The sequence below is a fragment of the Meriones unguiculatus genome, chromosome 2 (assembly GCF_030254825.1).
Source record: "Meriones unguiculatus strain TT.TT164.6M chromosome 2, Bangor_MerUng_6.1, whole genome shotgun sequence".
Classification (NCBI taxonomy): Eukaryota; Metazoa; Chordata; class Mammalia; order Rodentia; family Muridae; genus Meriones; species Meriones unguiculatus.
Window position 1 is genome coordinate 63,313,474 of NC_083350.1, and position 12,705 is coordinate 63,326,178.

Below are 12,705 nucleotides of genomic sequence, written 5' to 3' on the forward strand. Positions count from 1 at the left end.
ATTCTGTTTAGGCAGCATTCACTTGTAGGTCATGTGTGTGTGTGTGTGTGTGTGTGTGTGTGTGTGCACGCAATGGACCCTGGTAGGTTTTCAGTCCAAGGAAACAATGTGAGGCCTGGGGCATACAACAGCAGGCGGGGTAGGCAGCAATGAATAGTGGGACTCAAACATAAGACAGAGCAAGCATGAGAGTGACGACATAGAAAAAAAATGTTCTCTCTACCTCACGAGAGAATGTAGAAAATGTTTCAGCTATTAGGAGTGGAGGGAGTTGGATGTGAAATGTTCCATTCAGGCTTATGTATTTGAACACTAGGTCCACAGTTGTTTTAGAAGGTTGTTGTACTTTAAAGGGGGTAGGAGCTAGCCAGAGGAAGTGGGTCAGCGGTGGGTAGGCCTGGACGCTTATAGCCTGGCCACACTTCCTGTTCTCTCAGGCTTGCTGATCTGTGGAGATGTGAGTAAGCAGCCTTGAGCTATTGCAATAGTACCAATGGCTTCTGTCAAGTGCCTTCCTTACCAGGATGGACAGCACTCTCCTCTGCCTCCCTTAAGCTTCATATGCCAGAAGAAAAACAGTAGCTGATACAGTCACATGCTCTTCAGGTGTCTTATTTTGTTGATAGAAAAGTGAAGTTATGCCCAGCAGATGCACAGATTTGATATACAACATAGGAGACAAGTTAGGCAGTGGTGATGCACACCTTCAGTCTCAGCATCAGAGGCAGAGGCAAATGGATCCCTGAGTTTGAGGCCAGTCTGGTTTATAAGTGAGTTCCAGGACATCCAGAAAGATGTTACATAGAAAGTTACATAGAAAGAACTTGTCTCAATAAAACAAAACCAATAAATGAATATGTATGATAACACTGTGCGTGGAAATCCATCTTCCTAGTATTTGCTATCTAGTGAAACAATTTTGAAATGATCAAGCTTGTGAAATTAGAATTCTCATTCACAAGCTGTGATGATTAGCTATAAAAAAACAATAACAAAAAAATGACCTCCCATCAGGTAATCTAAGTATAAGGTGAGCAGTTTACCACCTACTTAGAAAAACAGACAGACACCAGCAATAGAAGCACAAAGGCTTTGTAGTCTGGCTGTCAGGGTGTTGGGATTCAGAGAAAGATCTGTGTAATGTTGGCAAGTTCTTGGGGAAGTTGAGAAGGCACCAGCTGGGTCTGGAAGGAGGCAGAGAATCTGAAGCATGCACAAGAGGGACTGTAGTCTCTGGAAGGTAAAGGATATTTGTGCAGAGAAAGTGGTGAGACCAGCCATGGCGGGGATATCAGCCGGCATAACTAACTAACTAAATAAATAAACAAACAAATAAATAAATAAAATCCTAAGGCAATTTCAATAGAACTCATGCCATTGGTTTCTGAAATATTTAGGTCAGCTGGGACAGGAGCTCTTTGTGAATCACCCCACAAGTTACAACTAGAACATCATTCTAATGCCAGCTTCACTCTCCCCATGAGCTGGTGGGGACAATTAAAATGAATGACACTGTCTTCTGTTTGTTAGGACGTTTATATTAGCGATGGCAATCTGAATTGTTATTTGCTGGATTACTCATATTAACTGTCCTGAAACAGTCACATTAACCTCACTGGTGAACACAGCCAAACACAAGCAGAAGAAATAATATGCACAGCTTTCCAGAAAGCTGAAGTGGAAGGACTAAGTTGTGAATTCAATGTGACATTCGTGTTATACTAATAAAAACCCACCAAAGTCATGACAAGAAGACGTTACAGATCAATATTTCTCATAGATGTAGATACAAAAAGAATCTAATAAACTTGTAGCAAATCAAACCCAATATTGAAAGGGTAAGGAAAATCTTAACATAGGAATTCAAGGTCCATTTAACATTAGCGGGAAAAAAATCTAATTAGCCATTTAAAAAAATTAGGTAAGCTGGGTATGATGGCTCGTGACTTTGATCCCAGCTCTCAGGATGCAGAGGCAGGCGGGTGAGCCTGGTCTACATAGTGAGCTACAGGACAGCCAGAGGTACATAGTGACTCTGTGTGTGGGTATGTGCATGTGGACACAGGAGCCTGCAGAGCCCAGATGAGGGCCAGAGCAGCTGGAGTTACAGACAGTTGTAGCCATCTGCCATGGAAATGAACCGAGGTCCTCTGCAAGAGCAGTACCTGCCCTTAGCCACTGAGCCACCTCTCCAGCCACTAACTTGGCACAGTGATGATCTAAAAAGGACAAGCTATGTCTTTACTAGGTGTGAAAAAGCAAAATTATGATGGAATCCAACCTCCACTCCTGAATGAAGCCCCTTAGCAAGCTCTCACTAGACCAGATGCCTGAAGGGATGCTGGGGCCTCCCCAGAGACGTGGCCCAGTATCTGCTAGATGGTAATGGGACTTAGCCACAGAGTCTGCTGGGTGGGATTCCAGCTTGGCATGTACCTCTTCCCTCTGATAGTGCCAAAGAGATTAAATGTGGAGAGTTGAATGGGTTTCAGGGAGAGAAGGTGAAGGTCACCTGAAGGCCCCATGTGAGATGTTAGCAAGTCCCCTTCTCTGCTGGTTAACGGTGTCACCCTGACAGGGCCTAGAATCACCATGGAGACACACCTCTGCACATGTTTATGAGGGGATCCCAGATTAGGCTGACTCACTGGACTGAATAAGGAGGAAAAGTGAGCGGAGCACTACCTGAGTGCAGGTACAATGTGAGCAGCTGCCTCACGCCCCTGAGGCCTTGCCATCCTAGCCGTGGTGAACAGCTCTGCACTTAGAGCTGGACAGCAAAATTAACCCTTCCCTTCCTAAGTTGCTTTTGTCAGAGGTTTGGTCACAGCAACAGGAGAAGAGGTTTACACAGTGCTTCTGTTGACCTGTTATGCTCTTCTCATCTCCAGAGACTCCTGGTGCAGAAGACAGTGACCCGACAACCACAAGAACACCTCAGGAGCTGGGGCCTTAACACTTGACCTCCCCGAGAAAGACCTTCATTTAAAGAGGCTCCAAGTTTAAGGCAGTGGCCACAGTAGCTCTCCGGGACGGGACAGGGCCACCAGGGTTCTAACCATGTCACATTGTTTGCTCACAGCCCCCTGTTCTCAATTGCATTGACTGATTGCTTGCCCGATAGCAGGAGGTAGAGAAGACTTGTGAATGGCCTTCATGAGAGAACGAGGCATACTTTCTGGAGAAAGCACCATGCAGGGCACAGGGGAGGATTGGGAAGAAACACACACGTGGCTCTTTAACAGTCTGTCCACAGCTGGCCCCCACGAGGAAGACCCAGCCATACAAAAGCCAGATGGGCTGGACAGCCACAGGAGGCTCGTGGATTGGAGGGGGCTGGGAGCTAAGGGAGATGGGCACCGACTGTGTTTGTAGAATGCTGGTGTGCAGCTATGCTTCTGGAGATAGCTGGGAAGAGAAATTTCCCTCTGCTGTTGGAATCAACACCTGACCAGGTGTTTGCTTGAGGGAAAGAGGGAGGAAACGTAAGTGTTGATGGAGAGTCGTAGAGCATCAGGTTCGTGGTCTGCGAACAAACCTGCCCAGTTAAGATGGCTGCTTCGGACGATGGGAAGTCAGAGCAGCTTGCTCTGGCCATCATGGCTTTGGCAGATAGCTCCTTCATACACAGGACAGCTGTGTCACTTGTGGGTGGCCTGGGTCTTAGGAATGGATCCTGGGAGCTTTAACTATAGGAAACAATGAGGGATAAAAATAAGTACAATGAATAATACCATTTTTAACTCAATTGTGATTTGTTTAGAAAACTGAGAAAGAGTGAACGACCAGCAATCACTCTGGCTTTTGTTAGTAACAGGATCCAAGGTCTAACAGTCCAGTCCCTGAACCCTTTCCTTCTACAGAGGCTGGGGATGCCAGATTCACATTCGCTGTGTCTCCCTATGACAAGGCCTCACCTGCCCAACGTGCTAGCTTAAGCTTTGCGTGCCTGAGTGTGTTATTTGTGCATGATTGTGCAGAGAGCAGAGGAGGATGCTGGATATCTAATCTGTATCTCTCCACCTTATTCCTTTGAGACAGGGGCTCTCACTGTAGTTAGGCTGGCTTCCCATAAGCCCCAGTGATCTCCTGTCCACCTCCTACAGCACTGAGGTTAGGGTTTTCCCATGAGTACTAGGGATTAGAGTTCTGCGTGCCTGTGCAGCCCCAGGAGTAGTTCAGCCTGGCTTTGAACTTGTGATCCTCTTGCCTCTGCTTCTTCAGCATTTCCTATCTGTCTAATGGGTTTCTATATCTGTGACGAAGACCATGAACAAAAGCAATTCCCCTCTTCCTGCTGCCTGCAAATCAGGGTGGAGAACTCGGTTACCTGTTCAGCACCAGGTCTGCCCACACGCCGCTGCCGCTGTGCTCCCTCCCCATCTTGACAACCTCTGAGACTGGAAGCCAGCCACAGTTAAAGGTCTCTTCACAGCAGTGTGACACTATAATAACACCTCTGTCATCTGACCGCTGCCCATGCTGCAAGCTCTCCTGTACTGCCTGGAGCAAAATAACACCTTTGTGATACGGAGAATTTCTCTCTCTTTCCTCTTACTCTGCCTGCCTTTCATAAGCAGTTCAGTTGCCCGGTGTCCCAGCCCCATGCCGGTCCCCATGCTGTTGGTGGGACCTGGATGGTACCTGTGCAACATGCTGGCGAGTGTCCACTTAGAGTTGGTCCCGGGAACAATTCAACCAGATGCCACAAAGCACATGGCACAGAAAGCTTCATGAAAAGCACAAAATGAGCCAGTACTTCCAGATGAGAGTGATTTTAGACACGAGGTGCTTTATGGTCCAGAATGACTGTATGCTTTACAATAGAGCATTATGGGCAATCCCCTTGCAAGGAGGTAATTATTTTTACCAAACTCTCTTAAACCATACAGAGATGGACATATATATTTCTGTATATGCAATATGCAAAGAGAATATAACTTTCATACGATAAACATACAGAGCTGTACCATACTCTAGAACATCAAAATCCCACTCCAACATAAATACACACACACACACACACATTTATATATATGCATACCTATACGCATACAAACACATGTACCCATGGTGTTAAAACAAAACAGGGAAAGTTAGAACTCAAACCATCTTCTTTTGATGTTTGCTGGTTAAATGATTATATTCATGGGTTAATTTTTTTTAGATCTGTCTCTGTCTCGTGTTTGTCTCTGTCTCACTCTGTGTGTGGGGGGGGTTGGTGCTGGGATTCAACCTTGTGCATGCTAGGCTAGTGCTCCGATAATAAACCTTACCAGCCCTACCAAAGCACTTTGAGTCAAAAGATCTAAATCCCCTGGAAAGACCCTAGTGTCCTGTGGAAATTCTCATGGCGAGCTGGATGCTGTAGCCATCCTCTCATTCACGTGTCGTTCATTCACGGAGTCTGTGTCTGTGGTAGACGATTTTAGGTGTCTCATTTGCCCTGTCCTGGTGTGTTTTATTTCTCGGTCATGGCACCCCAGTTGTACCTTCTCTAGAACTTGGCAGGGCAGCTGCGTCTGACTCAGCTTCTGAAGATGGCAGGCCCTGGAGCAGCAGTCCTCAACCTATGGGTGGTGACTGACAGTTTCACAGGGGTCACCGAAGACCATCAGACAGCACAGATATTTACATTACAATTCACAACAGTAGCAAAATTACAGTTATGGAGTAGCAACAAGAATAGTTCTATGGTTGGGAGGCAGCACCAGAAGAGGAACTGTACTGAAGGGTTGCAGCATGAGGAAGGTTGAGGACCGTGGCCTTGGAGCACCGGTAGTGGCACAATGTGTACATCTCATTACGACACTTTGATGTTGAAAATGATGATGTCCCTTCCTCATCTTCCTTCTGCCACCAAGGACAAAGTGGCCAGAAAACCAACCTTTTAGATCTTAAACTAGATTACAGAGTGTATTTCTTTTGTAAAAACTCACCTGCTTGTCTACATACAATTCGGAGGTGTGCTGTGAGCCATGCTTTAAGAGAAACCTTCCCAGGGGGCTCCGTCAGCAAGGCTCTTGCTTCACAAACCTGAAGACCCACGTTAAAAAACAGGTAAGAACGCTGGAGAGTGGGTGAGAGCTCTGGCTGCTCTTCCAGAGGACCCGGGTTCAATTCCCAGGACCCACATGGCAGCTCACAACCATCTGTAACTCCAGTCCCAGGAGAGCTGATGCCTTCTCTGGCCTCTGTAGACACAGATATACATGCAGACAAACCCTTATAAAAATAAAAATTAAGCACTCGGGGAGGCAGAGGTCCAGCCTAGTCTATCAAGTATGTCCAGGGAAGCCAGGACTACACAGAGAAACCCGTTTCAAAAAAAAAAAAAAAATCAGTAAGTAAGTAAATTTAAAAAACACACAAACAGGTAAGGCAGTATGCATTTGTAACCCCAGTGCCCTGGGAAGCAGAACAGGTGGATCCCAGGAGTTGCTGGCCTGCCAATCTCACTGAATCAGTGAGTTCCATATTCAGTTAGAGTCTAAAAGTAAGGTGGGAAGCCTTACTATGGCATCCACTCCCTCTCCCCAACACACATAAAATGTTAAAAATAGCAAGGTGGAGAATGGTTGAGGAAAACATTGGCACAGGCATGCATGTTCTCTCCCTCCCTCCCTGTCAAAAAATCAGTTTTTCCTTACGGAGATAAAGAAACTGAAGCCCTTGTTCCTCCCCATTCCAACCCTAGGCAAAACTTACCAAAACAGAGGTCTTCACCAGACAAGCTAAATTTTCCCCAAAGGCATTTGGCCATGTGCCTTTGGTCTCACGAACCCTGTCCTTCGTAGGGCCTTACTCATGGATACCTGTGACCATTCTAGACACAATTCTAGTGCCCACTGTGGCTTGTAGCTTCAGCCCACAGTATTTCAAAGGCATAAATTCTGTTGATGTGTGTGTGCTGAGCGAAATGTCTAAAGCCAGTCTTCACAGGCAGAAATGGAAAACCAGAAGGCTAGCACCCGAACTGCATCTGCATGCGAGGCTGTGTAGCACGAGGGGAGAAAAGTCCCTGTGCACGTGCTCAGGTTCGAACAGAATCCAAAAGCCATGAGGCTCATACCAAACATCTGCACTCCTCCTCAGGTTCAGAGGCGTAGTGTGAACGGCCAGGGAACACAAACATAAACTTCCAAGAGTCCCACGGCAAGGCTGGGGGTTGTTGAATGTGGAGTGAGGGAAGGAGTCAGAAATATTAGCCACACGAGTCCAGGAACTGGGATCAAGTCAAGGCAATAGTGGATCCAGGTGCCGGGTGGAGCTCAGCATGCAGAAACCCTGTAGACAGGGTTCAGTAGCTGTTCAGAGACCAAGTGCTCCCGTTGAGATTTACAAAACAAAGATGAAGAGTCAGGTGTGGGTCATCCTACGTAGGCAGACTCTTTGTAGGATGAAGGATTAAAAACAAAGCAAGCAAGCAAGCAAACATCAGCCTGTTGAGTTTCTGGCTCTTCCAAACTGCAGCAGGCTCCCTCCGGCAAGGCCGAGAACAGGACTATCTTTGTTCCACCAAATCTGGGTTCTGTCTGGGGCTGTGCCCAGAAAGAGGACGGCTGCCAACCTGTTTCATATTGTTCCTTTGACCAGAAAGAATCTCTGTCCTTAGTCACGCCCTACCTTGCCCTGCTCCTAGTGACCCTAGGCTGGAGCATTGTGGGAGCTGGACTGCTTGGTTCAGCTACTAAAGAGCGGGAGCAGGAATGTCTACTGAAGGTTGAATAAGAGACGTCTTGGAAGAGGCCTTGCTTTGGGAGTTTTTTTCCCCTGAGTTTACTTAACAAGTCTTTATCTCTGTTAATTCCATAAGCAATTGTTCCCGTAAGCAAAAGCTCCCAAGACCTTCTCTGGTACTGTCTCATTGTGTTTATACCCATGACAGAAACCAAGTGTTAGGCATAAACAAATGAAAATGAACAGCACAGCAGCAGTAAGGAAAATGATACAGGGGAAGTGAAGCAGGCTGATAATTTAAGAAGGCGAGCACGTCACAGCTAAGGATTATCAAGTTTGAGGTTTGGGAAGAGCAAAAATGAGAGAGCCTCAGGGAGGGGAGAATTACAGTAATCATCAGTTTCTTCCTCTATGGTATGCATAAAAAGTTATGTGTAAAAATAACAGCTTATGCTAAGTGATGGGTGGAGCCTCTGAGAAGACCAGTGCCCAGAGGCAGAGTCAAAGGGAAGGGTACTCAGGGCCAGGGAATGCCACTCTGCCAGCAGGATCCCACCTCTCACAGTGAAAGATAAGAAGCCCACTATTTGGGAAGCCTTTAGTCAGCACTTTTGAGGCTATATTTGTAATGCTAAATTAGTATTTACGTAACATTTAAGAAGTCATCCCAGTAAGTAAAATGGTCTATAAAAATCTATTTTTTCTTTATTCAGACTTTGTAAAGCAACAGCCTTTGGGGATCAAATTTTGTATGAGGATGTAAAAGTAACTTTTATTCATCTGATGTAACTGTTTCTTACTGCCTCCGTCTGATAGCCTAGGTCTAGTCCTGGAAGCTTCTAGCCTTCGTACAATCTAATGTTGGCCTAGGATGTTTTCAGCCTCTGACACTTACTGCTGAATAAGCTCAGCCTTTCTAGCTCTTTCTGAACTCTGGCTGGCTGATTCAACTCAGCTATCCTGGCTCAAATTAACTCTAGCAATCTCATCTAATCTTCTGTCTCATTCTCTGATTTGTTCTGTCTTCACCTGTGTCTAGCTTGTTCTCTTTTCAACCTGTCTCTGTAAAACTCTCCTGGTAAAACTGCCTCTGAATTCTACAAACTGAACTGTCATGAACTCAGTTCCACCGCACTGCCTCTCAAATCACTGATTCAACTGAGCTGACTGAACAGCACTGACTAGAACTCAGAGATCTTTATGCCTCTATCTGCTGAGTGCTAGGATTAAAGGCGTGCACCACTACGCCTTTTTTTTTTTTTTACACCAAGCTTTTCTTTACCCAAAACTTGCTCTATACCTAGCTGTCCTTGAGCTCAGATCTGCTTGCCTCTGTCTCCTGGAAATAAAGGTGTGTCTGTATTCCAGATGGATCACAGTGACCTTTGGATGTGACCTCTTGCCAGCTGTGTATTTGGAGAATATCTGACCTTTCACATTGCAGTGGCTATAAATGGTATCCTGGAATGAGCTGGGCCCAAGCATTCTGCCAGGAGGCTATCCAATACCTTAAAGAGTGGCTTCTTCACTTACTACACGGTGTGTTTCCTCCTCTCTGCACTTTTTGTGAAAATTGGGCCTAAGGGATGGAGATCTCGTCAACTTCCCAGCACTGCAAATAACACTCCCCTCTTGGACCCACCCTTTTCTTTCCCAGCACAAACAAAACTGGAGTTCCCTACCCCTCACTCAAGTTTGTCTTTGGCTGCCTTTGGACTGAAATCTATTCCACAGGTGGCAACCTGGCCTGGGGAGAACAGCCCTCTTTTGACTGCCTGTCTACACTGAGCAAGGAGGTAGAAATGAGGAAGAAGGGCTGCCCAGGTTGTCGGCTTACACTTCAAGAACCTTCTGTAGGTACTGAGGACCTCAGTGTCCTCAAATAGGCTTGTACCCTTTTCAGGGCCACTCAGGATCTTGTTGGCTAGTCAACAGGAGGCTGTGGTTGGATGCATGGTTTGGAGTTGCACACAGGTTCACGTATCATGACAGACCAAGGAGCAAGGTTCTGTCTTCACCTGTGTCTAGCTTGTTCTCTTTTCAACCTGTCTCTGTAAAACTCTCCTGGTAAAACTGCCTCTGAATTCTACAAACTGAACTGTCATGAACTCAGTTCATGAACTGTCATGGTCGCTAAGACAGCTTTCTCAGCATCTTGACTTAAGCAATTTCAAGGTCTCTTCCCATTGCCGAAGCACCCTTTATCAGCCATGTTTTACATAAGCTATGATTTGCATACTTTCATGCACATTATCAAGAGCAAATGCAAACTTGTCTTCTATCCAGCAACAGCCTGATCCTAAATATCTACTGTATTTCCTGAGCTTTTTTGAGACAATAAAACAGGCACGCCATGTCTCAGAAATATGAACTAGCCAAACAAGTATGTTATTTACTTGTAGTCTTTAAAGCTTAACTGGGATCAAGGCTTTGCTTGACTGCTACACTCAGTCTAGTGTATCTAGCATCCCAGGAGGGTTTCAGCAGCCTGCGGTGAAACAACTGTGGCGCCGGTGAGGGACCCAGGAGCTTTAGGGACCAGCAAGCAGGTTGCTGAGGCAGCTCACGAAAGGGCACGCCTTGCAGCAGAGGTGAGATGATGCTTTCCAAGTTTCCAGGGATGTTTGGAAAGTCATCTAGCTGAATATGGGCTGGAGGTGTTCGTTGCTCCATTCCAATGCCCACAGGTAGCATGAGAGCTATGCATGCAGTGTGGTGTAAGAGGTCTCTCCAAGTGCTGGCAGTGCGCAGTGACCAGTGCATCTGTGGTGGAGGTAGAGGAGGTTTCTGGCAGCTTTTGTACTTTTGTGGATGTCCTCCAGCATCCTCGGGCTCTTTATTGCCACTGTTGGTAGACGCCGTGCTGCCCAATCCTTGATGACTCAGACAGCTGCACACACATGGCTTACATCCAGCTGGGAAGACAGAACCTCTTCTTCCCTACTAGACTGGGGACACCACAAGGACAGGAGCTGATAGTCTTCTTGTTCCTTCTAATCTCCACCCTCCAGAATTAGTGTATAAAAGGCAATCTACAGGTACCGGGTAACTAAAACTTGTGACCTGGAACTGGATCAGAAGGATGGCAAAAGCTAAAATTGAGCCAATGTCAACCAGAAATGGTGCCTGGAGGTTACCAGGACTATAGGAGGGTGAAAGTAGGAGAGAAATAACTTTTGTACAGGAGGAATATGTGTCTAGGCCCTGAGGGAAGAGGGACCACAGCTAGCTGTTGGGACTGAGAAAAATGGAAACTGATGGGGAGTGCAGACACCTGAGGAAAAGGTCAGTCTGTGGTGATGGCAGGTTTTGGAAGGCCTTCAAAGCAATGTGAGCGTCATTCTAGGGACTTCAAGAAGATAGCAAAGGGTGACAGAAAACATGATTTGAAAATGCAGACTTTGTTGTCCAGAAATGAAAGTAACAGCTCACACAGGCACCAAAATTGGAAACAAGGAGACAGCTCCTAATGGAGATGGTAACTCAAGCCCTAGAGGTTATTGGAATGGCTGTGAAACGTATAAACTTGGAAGGGCAAAGGGCCTCAGACACTAAGGAATTCTCAGCGGAGAGAAATGGAGCAAGAAAATTCTGGTTCAATCATGGCTACTCATGATGACTCCTGGGAAACACTAAAAATGTTCATCTCTAGGGGGATTTGACTATATGACATAATTTTGAGAACCCTAGAGTAGCATCACAAAGCATTTGGTAAAACAAGACAACTGTCAAAGAGACAACCAGAGCTTGGGAGGAAATAAGAGAATGGTGAAAACCAGGGGGAGAATTTCAGAAAAAAAAAAAAAAAAAAAAAAAATCGCTCTTCCTGAAAGCGGCCAGGGGTGATCCTTGAAGATGGTTCGCTACTCTCTTGATCCAGAAAATCCTACGAAATCATGCAAATCAAGAGGTTCAAATCTTCGTGTTCACTTTAAGAACACCCGGGAAACTGCCCAGGCCATCAAGGGTATGCATATCCGAAAAGCCACCAAGTATCTGAAAGATGTCACTTTAAAGAAGCAGTGTGTGCCATTCCGGCGGTATAATGGTGGAGTCGGGAGGTGCGCCCAGGCCAAACAGTGGGGCTGGACTCAAGGTCAGTGGCCAAAAAAGAGTGCTGAATTTTTGCTGCATATGCTTAAAAATGCAGAGAGTAATGCTGAACTTAAGGGTTTAGATGTAGATTCTCTAGTCATTGAACATATCTAGGTGAACAAGGCCCCTAAGATGCACCGTCGAACTTACAGAGCTCATGGCCGGATTAACCCATACATGAGCTCCCCCTGCCACATTGAGATGATCCTCACTGAGAAGGAACAAATTGTTCCAAAGCCAGAAGAGGAGGTTGCACAGAAGAAAAAAATATCTCAGAAGAAACTGAAGAAACAAAAGCTGATGGCACGGGAATAATAAATTCAGCATAAAATAAATGCAGATAAAAGTAAAAAAAAAAATCAATGAGATTGAGATTGGATTTGGTAGCTGAAGGCTAGCTGGTGCTACAGCCACTTGTCTGACTCCTTCATATTTGAACTCAGTAAACATTACAAGAAGCAGGCCAATATCCACAAAATTCAGCAGGTGGGGCAAAGGGAATAAAGGTATATCAGCTACTTATTAGAAGTAGAATTCAAAAGGAGGCAAAATGTATAGTCAGCAGGTCAGCAGCTAGGCTTTCTTAGGAGAGGAAACAAAAGTATGAGTTCAGAGACCAGAACCCTCCAGGAAGTAGAATTTATCTCTGGCAGGGGCACAAAGGACTTGTTATTGTAAACTGAACAAAGAAAAAGGGTTAGCCTAAGTTATTAAGAACTTAATGTGTCACACTAAAAAGTTCCATGTTTTTATCTAGAGGATAAATGGGTTCTGTACATGAGAAAGGTAAGTGCTACTGTCAGACTTAAAAGCCCATTCTAGCAGCCAATGGGAGACAGGGCCTTGAAGCCAAGGATGGATTATGAAATGATGGCAATTCAGACTTCCATTTAGAGACTATCACAGGGATCACATGGAAGTCTGAATCAC

At 45.7% G+C, this 12,705-nt stretch overlaps 1 pseudogene; it reads left to right on the top strand.

Moving 5' to 3' along the window:
* Window positions 1-11,504: 11,504 nt before the first annotated feature.
* Window positions 11,505-12,134, top strand: LOC110555787 (large ribosomal subunit protein uL22-like; annotated as a pseudogene).
* Window positions 12,135-12,705: the final 571 nt, after the last annotated feature.